We start from the raw sequence: 16,733 nt of genomic DNA, 5'->3' as shown, positions 1-16,733 counted from the left end.
TTTTATATTTGTATTCAGGGCTAGACAAAATTCAGAACTGAAAAATTAATTATGAATACCATCTAGCAGTAAAAGTTTATAATAATTTCTCTATCAAATGTCTGAATATGTGCCACTGAAGGAAGAAGAAGTTTTGAAAAAACTAAAAGGAAAGATTTACCTGTGTGCATTGTTCTGTTTCTGCAGCATTAAATAACAGAAGGAAGCTCTTCTGCCATGAGACCTACTGACAGCTGGTACCAGAAGTGCCTACAGGAGCTGATTGTAGATTGTCCATTCCTGAAGGGAACATATTTGTGCAGTTTGTACTTATAGTTTTTTACCAATGTGCATGATTGTCTAGAAAGAAAAATGGGGTTTGATACCTCTAAATATTCCCAGCCAATTTAATATTCACAGGTGTTCCTATGGTTTTAAAATCAGCTTAGCATTTTTAATGTGCTTTTAGGCACATAGCACTGTCAGCTTTTCTTTTCCGTTTTTCCTTCATGTGTCCAAAGCAAAGTAAAAAGATGGGCCCTTATTCCAGGAAGCAAAGAGAGAACAACTGATTGATTTCCTTGTAGAAGCTGCTCTCTCTTTCTCCACTGTCAGTTTTCCTCTGTTTGGAAGATATTGTTGCTGTTGGAGAAGAGTTGATGCTGGGAAAGGATGAGCTCTCAAGGCCTGTGCTGTGCCTGGAGAGTGAGACTTGGCCTCAAACCAAACAAGAGGAAGCTTCCCTGCGTGCAGAGATTATTGCAGATGGACAGTATGTGCTACCCAGAGAAGGCTACAATTGCTCATTGAAGTATTGGAGCAAATTAGTCACCTCTTGTAGCTGAGGAAAAATTATACTCAGAAGAGAAATGCTGTAATTTTGAGAAATGATGCAATTACAGTTTGTCTTTCCCTGCTGTTTTATGTGCTTTAGCACTGTCTCATGCCAGTTTCACTCATTTCAAAAAGCATGAAATGAGTGAGAGGAATCATTATTCTTCTTTATTTTAAGTGTACTCTGTGAATGCTGTATCTGTGATGATCTGTGAAATATATACAACTCAGATACGCAATAAAATAAAGGAGGGTTATATTGTAATAAAATAAATTTTTAATATTATAAAGATGTATATTAAAGTATTATGAGTATTAATACAATGCAGATTAATGCCAGTACAACTATATGTGGAATAAAAGAATGCCCATGCTTACTACTACTCATACAAAACAAGAATACAATCCAGTTGCAGCCTTGGCTCATCTCTGATGCTGCTAAACCCCTGATGTAGAAACTGATTCAGAGGTGGCATTAGACACAGTAACAGATTATCTATTGCAGTGAAAAAGGGAGAGAGTAGATCAGATAAATGCTTGTACAAGTTGAAGTATGAAGAAGTGGCACTAAATTTCCACCTCCCAAATATAACTGTTCTAGAAATTGAAGTTTCAAGTGTGTTGAGCAGAAAGGGGATGTTGCCATGCAAGCTGTTTCTGCAGGTATAACAGCTGAGGCATTTCTTAAATATCCTACAGAGAAAGCTACAGAGCCAAAAATGGGACTTTAATAAATGAATCTAACTCTTTTAATGACAAGTTATAATCTTTTTCTAAGCTGTTTCCAGCTTTTTAATGAGAGTTTAACCTTGTGTTTGCCTAAATATACTGTATCTTCTTTATCCAAGCACTTATTTGATAAAACAGATTAAACAGTGGCCAGACAAAGGTGATGAACGAGGTGATTTTGCCTATTTGGAGGGAAGAGATTTAACATACAAGAGTGTACGCCTTCAGACCTTGTGGAGCTCACAGACTGACATGTGTACGTGTCTAGGGACCATGGCCCATTTCCTGCTGAGCCTGGGGAGTCTGGGTTCTGCTTTTGCCAAGTCCTGGAAGGCACCTCCCCTGTGAGGCCCAAATCAATCCTGCTCCTGGAAGACACAGGTGGCAGGGAGACAGCTCATTCTGGGCAGGCTCCTTGCCTATCACACCTGTCTCACAGCTGTTATTGCTGGACTCTACGTTGGATACTGTATCTCCAGCCTAAAAATTGGATATCTTACAGGTGTTCCATGGCAGCTGAAGACTTGGACTATCAAAGCTCTGTGCCAATAAACACTATACAGTGAAAGAGTGATTATTTCCACCCCACATCCCCCCCTCCCCCCAAGTATTAAAAGGAAAACTACTTCAAACTGCATCCCTTGGTGACAGACTTTAGAAGCTATGTATTTAAAAAACAGCACTAAAGAAAAAGAGACTTATGTATTTTTATCTGAGCTGTGCTCAGAAAAAGAATTATAGATTTTGATAATTATATGTTCAATGAAAAGCTTGTATTTCATATGTGGCTGCACAATTCCATGGCATTTCCCACAGAGATTATAACAACTGTTTTGTTGGTTGTAGACTTTGACTTTCAACTTTGATCAAAGTAATTCTGAGTAACAAATAAGCATTTTTCACTCTATTTGATTCTTCTGAGGTTCTAAATAAAAAAGACAACATTTCAAACTATTTTTTTAAAAAAAGACATGAAACTAATGAGCCTGGAAAACTCTATATGGTTCTCATTATCTCATGACACATAGCATTATTTTTAAAGAATAATAAGTTCTTCATTGTAATAGATTGTGGATAACCTGGTTGGTACCTAAATTCCCTAAGACTGTTTGACTTAGGGTATATTTTGGGTCTAGTGCACTAGCAATGAAATAGTTACTTTAGCATTTCCTTTTGCAGCTTTCCATTACAATATATGTGAAATCCAGATGTATTTGTTTTCTTCCAAAGAGTTACCTTGGGATACAAAATCATGGCTAATGAATCTGAATATGTTGGATCAGATCCCAGTCCAGCCCTCTGAGAAACCCAAATACCATTACCTCAAAAAAACTAAACCCAAAATGGATTAAAATTGCATTGTATGACAAATAATTATGCTTATTGATCATATAAAAAACTATTGGTTTTGCTTGACAGGAGGAGTCAACAGAGTTGAGACAGTGGAATAAAAAATTTGCTTGACATGAGGAGTCAACAGAGTTGAGACAGTGGAATAAAAAATTTACTGTATATGTAATCCTTAAACTATTTTTTCCCTCTTTACTTTTAAGAAACAGTTCAGAAAAAATAGGCTCCCGGGACTGAAGATTTTGTAAGTTGAATTTTATCACTTTATGCCCCAGAAAGTTTTTTCTCCCCACTAAGTTCTAGTTTGGACATGTGAAAAGAGATCCTTACAATGGAAAACTTGACTAAATTCTAGCTAGGTTATGAGGCTGCCAATGGGGTATTATATTAAAATTAGTTTTGGAAAACATAACAATTTAGAACAGAACTGCTATAGGTAAAGCAAGAGATAATTATACAGAGGTGACAACAAACTTCCTTGAGAAGGAAATTATACAGAGGTATATATACAGAGGTATTAGCAAACTTCAGCTCCTTTTGCCCCCACCAGTACAGAGGATGTTCTCCTTTCTCCATTACTGAATTTCTGTTACTGCTATTTTAGTCATGATGAACGAGCCTGGTGCTGGTGCTGTAGCACTGCAGACCCTTTTCTAAGAAGAGCTGCTGAGGATTCATCTGCTAGCAGTTAGGAGAGGTGAAAGCTCAGAGTGTGATTAAACTCCAGCACGTAGAGAGCACGCAGCACTGACCTGCTCCTCTGCCTCCCTTCCAATATCCTCCTGCTTCCAAAGGGTCTAGAGACTGGCTTTTCCAACTAATATTTTCCAGAGCAGAAACAATAAATCAGTGAAAAATGCATACCAAACATCTTCTTCAGCAGTTCTGGGGTATACAGTATCCTTTATTACTGATAGGAAGTGGCTCATGCTCAGCCTCTCACTATCTTATAAAATAAAAGCTGCGATTTATTTAATACCATACTGGATAAAGTTGCACATTCTTTGTGCAACTGTCAAATCAACTGGTCACTTCTTTATCTTTCAGTTCCATTAACTTGTTTCCCACTTTCCTAGAAGAAACTGCAGGGTTTTACATTTTATTATAAAACATATTGCAGTCACTTAAGAATTATTATCACTTCCAGTAAGATAGAAATGATTTTATACTATTTAGTGCATCCTATTGGAAATCAAAAGCCAAAGGCCACACCTCTAATGAGTGTAAATGATAATATACCACTGAAATTTAGAGATCCAATGGGCTATTCTACCTATAAGTCCAAAAAGGCACATAAAAACTAACACATTTCTTCTTTATAAATCTTATTCTCAGAGACAAATTACAATATTTTTTGTACTATAATGTCATACATATGTCAATGTAATGTCAATAATGTCAATACAATGTCATTCTGGCATTGTAAGAATGATAAGGTCAATGGGTTGAATGTTCCAGAAAAAAGAATAATTTACAGTATTTCACACAGGAGCAGAATGCAGAGGCAAAAACACAAAAACACAGTGAAACAGGTTTGCTTTGACCAGCTAACTTTCACAGTGTTGCCCAGTGTTACGTTTTTGACTTGCAAAAATGCATATGAGCAAGGAGACATCAATTTCCAATAAAAATATTTGGGAAGAACATGGTTTTGTATATACCTATTATACATCCTGAATAAAGACTTAACAATTTTGGAAGGTGATAAATATGAGGGTTAAGGGAAAAAAGAAATGGTGGCAAGAAGGAGAGGGGGAGCCTTTCCTTTTTCAGAAATCTTAGTTTCATTCCCTCTATAAAATAGGAAGGAGTCTTTTTTTTTTTAAATATTATTATTTCCTTGATTATATTCAGTTTGAGTTCTGTGTGTGTATTATTTTAAAATTAAGTAACATTATATGCAAGCTTCTGTCCTTCACACTGGAATTCTTCACAAACAGGATTAAAATTCCAGACAGATGTGATTATTTGATATTGAAGAAAATAATTTGGTTTTGACATTTCCTCCTACTTCCTTTGGATGGCTTCAAATTACTCTGTCAATATGTTACATTCCTTTCTGGAGAGCAGAGAACATAAATGCAATATGATAAATATTATATAAACTTTTGTTGACTGTAAGGCTTTTAGATCAAGGACTGTATTTTGGGCTTTAGTTATACCCAGAATATTGTTTGGAAATTTCTTTATTAAAGAGGAAGAAAGAATAAACAGTACATAAATTAGAAGCAGATATTGAATAGTAAACATCCCTTAACATTTTATTGAATGCAGAATAACTCAAAGCTTGGGGATTTTTAAAGCAATTTTCTTTCTGCTTTCTAAGTGTCCTTGGATTAACACATGTGTGAAAAATTAGAAACAGAAAATTGTTTGGGGAAGTTTTAAGCCAGAAAAAGAGAGGAGATGCTGAGATTCAGCCTCAGTACAGATAACTACCATCCAATGTGCATAACCATACACAAATAAACATATCAAATAAGTAAGGTGGTAATATCATTTGTTTATATTCAGAACTATTACTTGGCTTTGTCAGCCAGGCAGTCACTTCAAGTCTGACCTAAGTAGACCCACCAGGGCTGCAGGAGTCCAGCATCCCACAAAGGGATTTTGGAGTTACATAAAAAGAGCCTTCTGAATTTTTGAACATGAAAAAACCATTTTTTGCTTTTTAAAACGTTTTCTTTTTGACTTTGTGGTGTTAGAGCACAATGAAAAGCAGACGGTTTTGCAAGAACCTGGGGAATTACTTGAGCATTTGCAAAGGAGTTTGAGATTTAGGATTTCTGGTGACCTTGCCTGCTACTATCACAGTCACCCAGAAAGACTCAAACAACCAGCACAGCCTGTGGAAAAATAAGGTATTTTGCATTCATGGCACTCACAGTAATATCCCTAATGACAGATGGTCTTAAGTCAGAATTGAAAATCACACATATAATCAAGCTACTCAATACTCCTATTTAAGAAGAAAATGAAGGGAGCTGGATGGGACAGCTTGACTTTTAAACTATGTCAGGGAGAAAGATCTGATATTCTCAGAACTCTGTGTGTGTGTGTGTCGGTGGGCAAGATACAAACTTTTCCTTGCTATCTGGCCTGTTTTCACTCCAGAGTCATTCTATAATTAGAGTAAAATGGTCTTTAGGGCAGAATCCATGCTGAGGGTTTTACTGTATTGACCCACCTGGTGCTCCTGCAGACCAAGTTAAAGACATTGGAATTACAGACACCACATTTTCTAATTGTTTTCATGGTCACAGCTGTGAGAACTGCCATTCAAAAGCTTGGTATGGATGAAAGAAAAGGGATTTCTTTCTATTTTGGATCAGAAATCTTGCAGGAAATCCTTCAGATTTTGATATGCTTGGCACTAAATTAGTTGACAAGTGAGTTGGATTTTCATTAGAAAGGACATGAGACTTTTGTACAGCCTAGGATCCCCTTAAAAATACTTCAGGCCTAATGCCTTAGGTTTTGAAATCAATGAGAGTGGAGAATGCTTGGTATCCTTGGAATTATGCAGTGCTTCAAAAATTATTTAAGGTACAGTGTTTTCTTTGTTATATTCTACATGAAAAGTATTAGTTTTAAGTAGAGTCCCTTTCTAAGGAAAGCAATCATGGCATGTGCTGGTGTTTAATATAAATACAAAATATATCCAGGTCTTAGGTTAGTTTTGTGTAACAGTGCTTTTTATTTTCTGAATACATTGGTCAGAGAAATTAGTTTTTACCCCAAAAGTCTATTGAAAAAAAACCAAAACCAGCCAAATTTCATGCTTTTAAAAAGTTTATCTAAAATTTCAAAATTCTTGAAAGCCAGCTCTCCTCCCCATCAACCCTCATAATCTTCTCTATCTCCATTTTAAAGAAATGTAATCACAATCTGCATTCATTTTTATTTAAATACAGCTCTTCCAGAAGGGAAAAATTACACTGTGGAGAGAGTTTTATTTACATGGGAAACACATCTAGCTGACAGCCATCGTTTAATGACTGGCAAAGAGCCCTACAAAGATTTGCCTCCTATAATGCCAAATTTCACTGCTTTCCAGAAAAAAATATTTTCCTCCTAGTGAGACCTGCCATTTGTACAAGTCAGTGTCAAGGATGGATTTCAGCACTACGATGACAGATTTGGAACTCACGGTGTAGTTTACATGTCAAATACAATTATGCAGACATTCTTCACTTTTCACAGCAATCATTCACAAAATTCAGGAACATCAATAGATTTATAGCCTGCAGAGTGTGAAAATGTTTTGATGAGCTGTGTCATACTAGATTGATTATCCATAATAATGCACTTCCACAATTATGTCACAAACAAAACCAGCTCAGGGCAAAACAAAATTATTACACCAACTGCTGCTGGCCTTCCATGTAGAAGAGCAAACAGAAGGCATCAGACCCTCTAGCTGGCTTCATTTGCAAAGCAGTCAATTGCAATGAAAGATTATTAAAAGCCCCTCAACAGAATGGGACAAGGGTTTAAAACCCTGATGCTCCTGCAGCAAAAATAGTTTGTCTTGCTTAGTCTGGTGGTTCTTTGAAATTTTGGGGGCAGCTGTGAGTTTCTGTCACCAGGTGATTTATTTATTTATTTCCTATTAAAGGAAACAATGCATTGTGCTGTTCCTTTTTAAGACAAACACATCTGCTTCTAACTATTTTAGTCATCATTTAGAATCATGTAGGTTGGAAAAGACCCTCAAAATCATTGAGTCCAAGTGTTAACCCAACAGTATCAAGTCCACCACTAAGCCATGAACCTGAGAATGGATCAACACTCTCTGGAGGCTAAAACAGAGTATTTCTTGGGTTAGATGGGTCTCACTGATCCAGCTTTCTTCCCCTTTCCAGCCTCTCCCATGCCATCCCTTTTTATCCATGGCCCCCAGGTCAGTCCTGTCGCTCCTCAGGCTCTGCAGCAATCACCTGGCCACATTGCTGGCTCAGATCCCACTTTCCATGTCAAAAGCCTCAGGCTGGTAAGGTTGGTTAGCAGGACTTCAGATGGCCACCAGCAGAGACTTTCTTTCCTTCAAAGAGCATCTTTCACTTTTCAGGGAAATATTAACCCTAAGATTTCATAATTGAATTTTGTGACAAGAATGCATAGTTAAGTTACAAAATAATCACTTCTCTTTTAGGTGCATAGCAATGTGAGATTCTATCCTCATCTGGATGATTTTGGAGAGATTCTTGTGGAGACCATGCTTGCCTTTTTTCCTGCATTGGAATTTTTATTTTGTTACTGGTCATTCCACTGCCATAGCAGGGCAATATGAACACTCTTGGGGTATCTCTACCTTTCTTTGCTGCAACATTATTAAACAGCTCCTCAGCAAGCACTTAACTCCCTCTAAAACATTAAATTACTAGTTTAGTTGATTATCTTAAAAAGAACTTTTTCCTCATCTCTCTTTTTTGTTCTTGTAGTGCTCAGACACAGATTTCCTGTTCTGCAAGGGACCACATTCTTCCAAAATCTTGGATTTGCTAAGCAGGGAGTTCATTTTCCTAAGAGAAAGTTAACAAAGCCACAGTTAATTTTTGCTGCTTATTGCAAAGATTCATGGATAAACTAAGAAGCTGCACAAAACAACATGAATACAGCACACCAAAGTGCACAAATGACATAAGATTATGTTGTGCAGGAAAGATATTTAATTTAGTTAACACATTAAAGTTGACACTCCAGCATGTATTCATGTCCACTTCCTACTTGTCAACAGCTTCTGCAAACAATTAGGAGTCGAGTTTCAGACTAGAGGCGAGAGAACCACGCTGCCTGAGCACTACGTGGCACTATTTTGGGGAAATCACAGACACCTTGCCATGCACTCAGCTTCAGCAATATCCCAGAGATGGGTTTTTCTACATACTGCTGCAATTGCAGACAGCAGGTGTGATGCCACCATCTTCAGAGTCCTACTTTTGAAGCTAAAATAATATTTAAATGTGCATTTGCCTTCCAAAACATAATATTTTTTTTAAAAAACTAGGTAATATTACTGAAAAGGTAATTTAATCCTGTATCCCAGCTTACAGGTGGAGAGTAGTAAAGCAATCATGCTGAGTTATAACTTCATAAAAGAATTTTATCTGAATGAGATTGTTCTTGGATCACCACTAGACTTTACAACAAACATGAAGAAGGCCAGATGAAAAAACACACTCTCTAAAATTTGACTTACATACTTACACATACCCTCTAAAATTTGTCTTACTTGGCATTAACAAAAAATATTTTCTTTTCTTTTTTTTTTTTTGGTGCAAAAGGAAAGGGCAAAAATTGTGTGCGAGAGGTTTTGTACATGAAAGAAGGGTTTATTTCTATATCTAGATGGGGTTTATTTTAAAGGAAACATACCTAATTTCATGCATTATCCAGTAACTCATAATGCCAAGTATACAGTGTTTGTTAGATAGTTTGTGTGAGCCAAAAGAAACTCACAAACAGGCCGGACTTCTGCTGTAGCAGAGCTTTCAGAGGCAACAATCCTGGGAGAGCCTGAGCCCTACCATGCACACAGAAAATATATACCATTTAACTGAGATTCACACACAGCTTACCTGACTCTACTATCCCTCTTAGGTCAGATGTTCCTCCAAGACAATGAATCCAAGAGAGAAACAGCAGTTTCACTGACTCTGAAATAGTCTGTGCTGTCAGGAGGAGCACATCTGATGGCCTCATTTTCTTGCTCCATTTTGAGACTTCTAAGAGTGAACACATGTCACATGGGCTGGAGATTTCTGTGGCAGCCAAGTAGGTTTGCCTTTCCTTAACTTTGTTTGTTTTGGAGGGGGAGGAGAATTAGTAGGACTATAAATCAGTCCCTTCCCAGCCAGCTCAGTTGTTTTTTTCTCGGTCCCATCTGGGGCCCATTAGTTGCAGAGCACCAGGGCTGCAATCACCAAAGCATGGGGTACTGGCAGATCTCCTTACTACCTAGCTTCAGAACAAATGCTCTTGGGGGAAGTTTGGTCATAAAATAAGTTCCTGAACCTGTGTTCTGTAAGAAATTGTAAACAAGCATGTGTTTCAAAATAGAGCTCTCTTAGGATGTCTCTCACTTTTTCCCCCCCATCTCTTGGTCATTGGTGTTGAATTAATTCTATTTTAAATCTCATAATTGATATAATGGCAGTAATTTGCAATTGAGTTCGAAAGGCCTTGTTATTGTCTGCAGTCATATTAATGATCTGATCAGATGATGTTGGTATCTTAGCCATTTGTGTATTGTATGCTTAGATTTCTAATCAGATGCATTAGCCAAGAGTACAAAAATCTCATTCAATGTAAGCATTTGAGCAGAATGCAGAAAGGAATGCAGAACAGTTAATATTAAGTCACTTAGAATGTTTCAACCAACTGAATGGAAAACCATAATACTGTTCTTATTTGAATCTAATCAACAGAACTTGTTTTTAGAAATCTGGTGTCAGTCAGGATTTTGAGGAAGGATATTGTTCTACAAAATACACTAAGTCACTGCATGAAAATCAGTGTAAGCTGTTGTATGACATCAGATCTTCTAAGTGTGCTCTTGACATGCATTTAAGCCAGAGCAGTTGATCTTGCTGAAATCAATTCATTTTAGAGTCAGTTACAAGAAAATACTGGAAGTTACCTAGTCCAAGCTACCACAAATCTAGCACCACCAGCACAGCAAGAGGTTAGCCATAGCTTTGTCTAGTCCTCAATCTCTTGATATTCTCTTCCAGGGCTCTGCATTTCATTTATGAGAACAAAAATGTTTTATGTTTATATTTGACTTGAATCTCTCAAACATTCAAATTCCCTCTTGCAAACAAGACCAAGATAAAAAGGTTGAAGCAGAAATAAGATTTTCTGATTATCATTGTATTGGGACTATGCTGGTATTTTATGGCAGGCACATACATTATATTTTGAGGTTTGGTTTTTAGTTATTTGTATCATAGTTTGTTTTGCTTATTTTTCTAAAATGTTAAAAAAATATCAGAATCATCATCGCGGTTCAGGCAGCTCAAAAAAATCAGTATGATTTGCTACAATAAACTGGGAAAATATACAGCAAGACATGCTTTAATTATGGCAAAACTTATTTCCTCATGTTCTTGCTGATTTGTTTAATGATGACTGGAGAGTTTGGAAACCTGTAAAAAGAATGAAACAGCATTTCGACTATTGTGTTGTAATAAATCAACCTATTTAAAATGTGAACTAGAGTGCTATTTTTTTCCCCATCAGGGCAACCTTTGGTGACTTTCAAAAAAACAGAGTAAGAATGTCTAAAGCAAAGTATTGGAAATAAATGTTACAAACTGGAAATTTTCATGCTAGACTTACATTGCTAGCTAATTCTGTAGGAAGAATGAAATAATTTAAAAACCTTCCCATTGATCTCTGTGATGGAAAAACTAAATTGCCCACAACTCTCTGCATGCCTTGCTTTCAGATGTAGGATTGGTAATTAAAAGAATATTTATTTCATCTGGAGATATTTCTGCTCATTTACTTATTATTCTAGGTAGCTGTCATCATTTTATAGGAAAAAAAAATGGCACTTGTCATGCTAGTAGTGAAATACCCAGAACTAGGATTGATGCTCTGTCCATGAACATCTCTCAACTCTGAATACTTAATGGGAGAGCTGCAGGACAGAATCAGACTGAACTAGTGTGTTGTTATTGTTAATATACTCCTTTCCAGTGGTCAGAAGGGTCTGACTTGCCTGTTGTTAAAATGGAATGGAAAAATGAAGTGCATGAATATCTATTCATTTATGGTAGTGGAAAAGACTGAATGTAGGATGAGGTCATTTTGTTCATAAAAAGGGAGTTAGGTATGTGGAAATGCAACTCAAGCACAAGACAGGACACTCTGAACAGCCTGTAGAACTGACATGCTCTACCTGCCAAGCTGGGATGTATTAATCATTTAGACTCAGCTCATCTTGACCACTTTTCTGTCCTACATGTGTCTCTTCCACAAGAAATGTTATTTCTGGAGGTAGCTCTATATATCTGTATAATGAAACTTTTTTTTTGAAGTTTGAATTAACAGGTAGTGTTTAATATGGTGGGGTTTTTTTCAATTCTGCACGTATTTTTACAAGTATGTTTTTCAACTTTCTCTGACATGAGCACTACTGGAAAATGATTATAGGCACAAGCTGAAAAGGCATGTTAGGTAATGACAAACACATTCCTGAGTTCAGTCCTGTTATACAAATTATGTCTCAATGTAAATTTTCCTAGGTCAGACAAACTAGCAGGAATCCCTTACCATAAGTTTATGAATTAGAAATGACCTGATAAAATGCTTGGGATCATATATATGAAGAGAGGAGGCTATCTACTTTGCCAGTACCAGAACTGCCCATGACTCACTGATTGATCACAAGATCTGTAGTGAAAAACACAAAAAATTCTCAAAACAGATGGCTTAGAAAGATGGACCAAATCTTCACATTAGGGCGATGTTTTTGATCTCATAGGAGGTTTCAGTCTTTGGGTGTTTGAGGAATAAGATAGAGGAAAAACATCAGTGATAATTAGCATCTCTATGGGAAAGTACATTGATTAAAACCTAAAAATATTTTATTTTGATTATTTGGAATAGTTACAGTTCACAATTAGTTTCTGCAGTGATCCTTTTCTTAGATTCAAACCTTGCTCATTTAAACCCTCTTTTAGCAAAAGGTAATGACTACTCTGCTTTGGCTCACTCTTTTCTGCAAATAGCATTCAGTTCTTGTATTTACTTCTTCTGCTTGTCTGGTTTAACTAGCAGTGCTTAGGTACAGGAACACTGCTCTACAAAAACCTACAGAGAAGTAGTTTTAAGAATAGACAATTACTTTATGTGATGGGCTTTATTGGATTTGAAATTGGATTATGCAAGAAAGTCATTGCAGGTGTTTAGATTTATACATACTTAGTTTCTTACATTATGTAAAGTGAAAAGATTTGGAAACCTCTGTAAAGCCTGCAGGTTTATTTTCTATGATTATTATAAGCAACTGAGTAGGTGAATCATAAAACCTGAGGTGTCTCTAACAATGAATCTCTGGAAAGATCTTATTTGAGCTATTACTAAGTCAGTTGCACTTAAGTAAGAAAATTGTAGACAGAATGTCATTGTTCTATTTCTGGAGTCCCATACTGTTGTTACTGGATTTCTAAAGTCCATACCTCCTTGGTGTGTTCTTATGACTGCAGATCTTTACAGCACAGACTCCTTCTTCTACATCTTGTTCTCACAGGTCAGAGCTCCTCCAAGGCTCTCCCTGACTCACTGACCCGCCCCCTTTTATCCCAGTTATCGTCATTGGTCACAGCTGCAGCCCATCAAGGGCAACTGGGACCTCTGGGGCAAAGCCTCTATACAGATATTCAAGTACAATACATGCATTTTGCTAGGACTCAAAGGCCACCTCTACTATAACAGAATTTGTTTCTAATGAAAAATATGAGACTATATGAGTAGGAGTGGCCATATTGTAAAAGGGCCTTTCTGAGGATACAAACAAAGCAGTTTTGCAGGGTAAAATTACGGCTTTCATTCGGCTAAATGGTATTTTGAAAAAGCGGTTAAATTTTTATTCCATGAGACTTTAGATATCAAACAGAACCAGTAGCATTTAAACTTGGTAGGGTTGGTGACCAATTCTTGCAAGTTTTTGCCCGGACAGGGTTAATTTTTTTTGTAGTAGCTGTGAGTTAGCAGCACCTGGAGCCATGTGGGCATGACTGGGTTGCTATTCTCTATCATTCACATCAGGAGTGGTGGATGGAAGCAAGGGATTCTCACTTCCAGGAAAGAGGGGACAGTAGCTTGCAGTTGGGAACAAAGAGGTGGTTTGTTGTCTCAAGACTCACTCCACATGGGTTTCAGTCAGGGAGCAATTTTTGTATGTGAATCACCCTCTTTTTTTGCATTCTTTAGTTCTTAACGTTGTTGCTGTTACTGTTTCTGGTCTCATTGTTGTTTCCAGTAAATTTTTCTTATTCCTGCTCATGATCCCTGCCTTTTGTCCTACTGACTGAAAGAGGTAGTGGGGAAGAGATTGGTATGTGCTTTTCATTTTAGTGGAAGCACTGAGTTAGGGAGTGCCACAAGCCTGACTTTTGCTAAGAAGAGAGCTGGAGCAGGATGCAGGATGCAGGGAGCAGCTTTTTGGGTAAGTTGAGGCCCAGGCAATAGACCTCAAACAGCGGCTGGGCAGCTGGCAGCAGGTGCTGGGCTGGGGATCTGCAGCCCTTCAGAGTGCAGTGAAGTACTTCTGAATGTAATCCATCACTGCTAGTTACTTTTAACTTCAGAGAAAAAATCTGATCTGTACTCAAATTTTAATCACTATAACTTTATTTATGAAAAACGTCTGTGTTTATCACTGAGAAACAAGCTCTGCTTTGAGCTATAAACCACTAAAAATATTAAACCGTAGAACTTCCACAGACAAAGTACATAGGAAGGAATAGTTAGTTATCCCTAGATTTATGATATCTGCTATCAAATAATATATCTACTACACATGGATGAGTACATCTTTGTAATTTTTTAAAGTATTAGTATATTTGAATGTGGTATTTGGAAAGGAGGAATGTTTAATCTCATTTAGCTTTAGCTCTAAGAAAGTAAGGTGCACAGCCTCCGCTGTGGTCAATGCAAATGGCATGTTAATTGCAAATCCTCAGACAAAAGGAATCTGTCATTCCTGGATCTTGGTTTGGAGGAGAGGTAAAAAGGCCAGCATTAGTTGAAGCCCACTGTGAATGCACAGATGTAACTTGCATCTTCTTCATGTCTCCACCATAGAATGAATCTCTTTTCCTAACAGTATATCCATATGTTTGTGTTTATTTCAGGGGAATAAAAGAAGGAAGGAAGGAAAAATTTAATTTATTTCACATTGAGAGGTATGAATAGAGTGGTGCTAAGGCATTAAAATAAATGAAAAAACCAAGTTATGCTTTGATATCTTATACATAAATATATGCTATGAAAACATCTCTAAACTTCTGTGAAGACAAATGTGGTAGTGTGATAATGTCTTGTATTTTCCTTAGCATGTTGAATGATTTTGTAAGTGTCCTGGCACAATTTTTGTTAAGAATTAAAATTCAAAGCTCATTTACTCTAAAAATCAGGATGAAATTTCACTTTAATGGCTATGTGATTTTTAATTTTTAAAGATTTCTCCCTACCTCACATCAAGATGGATACCTGCATGGATACCTGCAGTCTTTGGCTCCCTTAGCTAGACAAAGAGTAGAATCAATACATAAGGTAATATTCTCTACAGCAACAGAAAGATGTGATGACAGCACACACCAGCATTCTTTGTGTAGTCAGTGCGGCTCAGTAGTAGTAAGCCACGTATCTGGGGTATGTATATGGTTTCAGACTCTACAACTGCAGATTCTGCTCCCTAATTTGTGCTAAAATATTTGTACCTTCAACCCACACCTAAACAAGGCCTGTTATGCTGCTGTATACTAAAATCACACCTTCATTTTGTACATATGATATTAGTATATAAGCCACAAAAAAGATCTGTGATTTTCTTCATCCAAACTACTCATGAATACGAGTCAAACATCCCAAATCATGAAATTCCTTTAAATATCATCTAAAGGTTAGATATTCTGGCCTTTTTTCCTCCCCCTCCTAGCTTTTGAGCACTAGAACTTTTATTTCCAGATTTTTCTGCTGTCAGGAGAAGGAGAAATGAACTGTTACTTTTTTATGAACTCTGAGAAACGTAACTGCATCACTTTAAGGAACTGTGACAATTTACCAGGAGTTTCAGGAGACTTTTAAGATCTGATTTCAAAGTGCCTTAAATTTAAAAGCCTGAGAGATTGGTTAACATAAATAAATTGCAGCTGGATTATTAAACTTCTAGACACTAATTACGTTTGAAAACTCTGTGTATTCTGCAGAGCAGCAATCTAATGATGGTTGGTTTTGTACATTAATATTTATTCCTAACCATTTATCTTTTAAATTAGCCTTAACTGGACTTTGATTTAAAAATCTTTGTTAAGGTGTATTTTGAAACAACATATGACCACATCAACATTTATTGGTTTTTACAGGGGTTATAAATGATTTATTATACTGCTTTAATCAACACTCACTTTCTTCCTGTAAAGAGACTGTGGCATACTGCTAGAATGGACATTAGAGAGATAAGAAAGGAATTTAATATAAACTGCAGTCACAGGATGTGGTAAGAAATACAGCTGCCCCAGAATAAAGTCCACATCTGTTCAGGTAATAGTGGCAGAGGGAGAGGGAGGGAGAAGAAGTCAGGAATGCTTCCCCACTTACTTTAGTGGGAGACTCTGGATCTCTCTTTGTTGTTAATTCAGGAAGCACTGATATATGAGGAGCTGTGACAAAACTTTAAACAAGAGAGAGTGAGCTGATTTTAGTGGTGACATTGGAATTTCTACAGCAGTGAGCAAGCAACCTTCCAAACACCTTGGGCACAGGACAGAGTAGATTTTAACAAATTAAATGTTGTGTATGACAGCTCAGCATGCAGTCACTGGAGTATTTTCATATACCAAAACCGGGGTGAAGAACAAAAAAGGCTTACCCAATGCAAGAAATATAACTTTAGAATTTGCAAATTGTTTGCTGGTTTAGGCTTGCATTTTGTCTCTGGTAGTGACACTTTGGGATTTTTTTTCCAGTAATAGTATTGTTCAGCACTGACTTGAGTCTTCACTGAAATCCAAAGGACCTTTACCATGATTTTGGTATTTTTAGTGTTATTTTAGTTTTCTTGTGTGGCTTTCATTACATTGGAAGGTCTATTCATTTACTGTCAT

This window comes from Agelaius tricolor, unplaced genomic scaffold (genome assembly GCF_023055355.1).
Source record: "Agelaius tricolor isolate 1412-34295 unplaced genomic scaffold, bAgeTri1.0.p SCAF_7, whole genome shotgun sequence".
Taxonomy (NCBI): Eukaryota; Metazoa; Chordata; class Aves; order Passeriformes; family Icteridae; genus Agelaius; species Agelaius tricolor.
The sequence above is the reverse complement of the archived record's forward strand: the minus strand, read 5'-3'. Positions refer to the sequence as shown.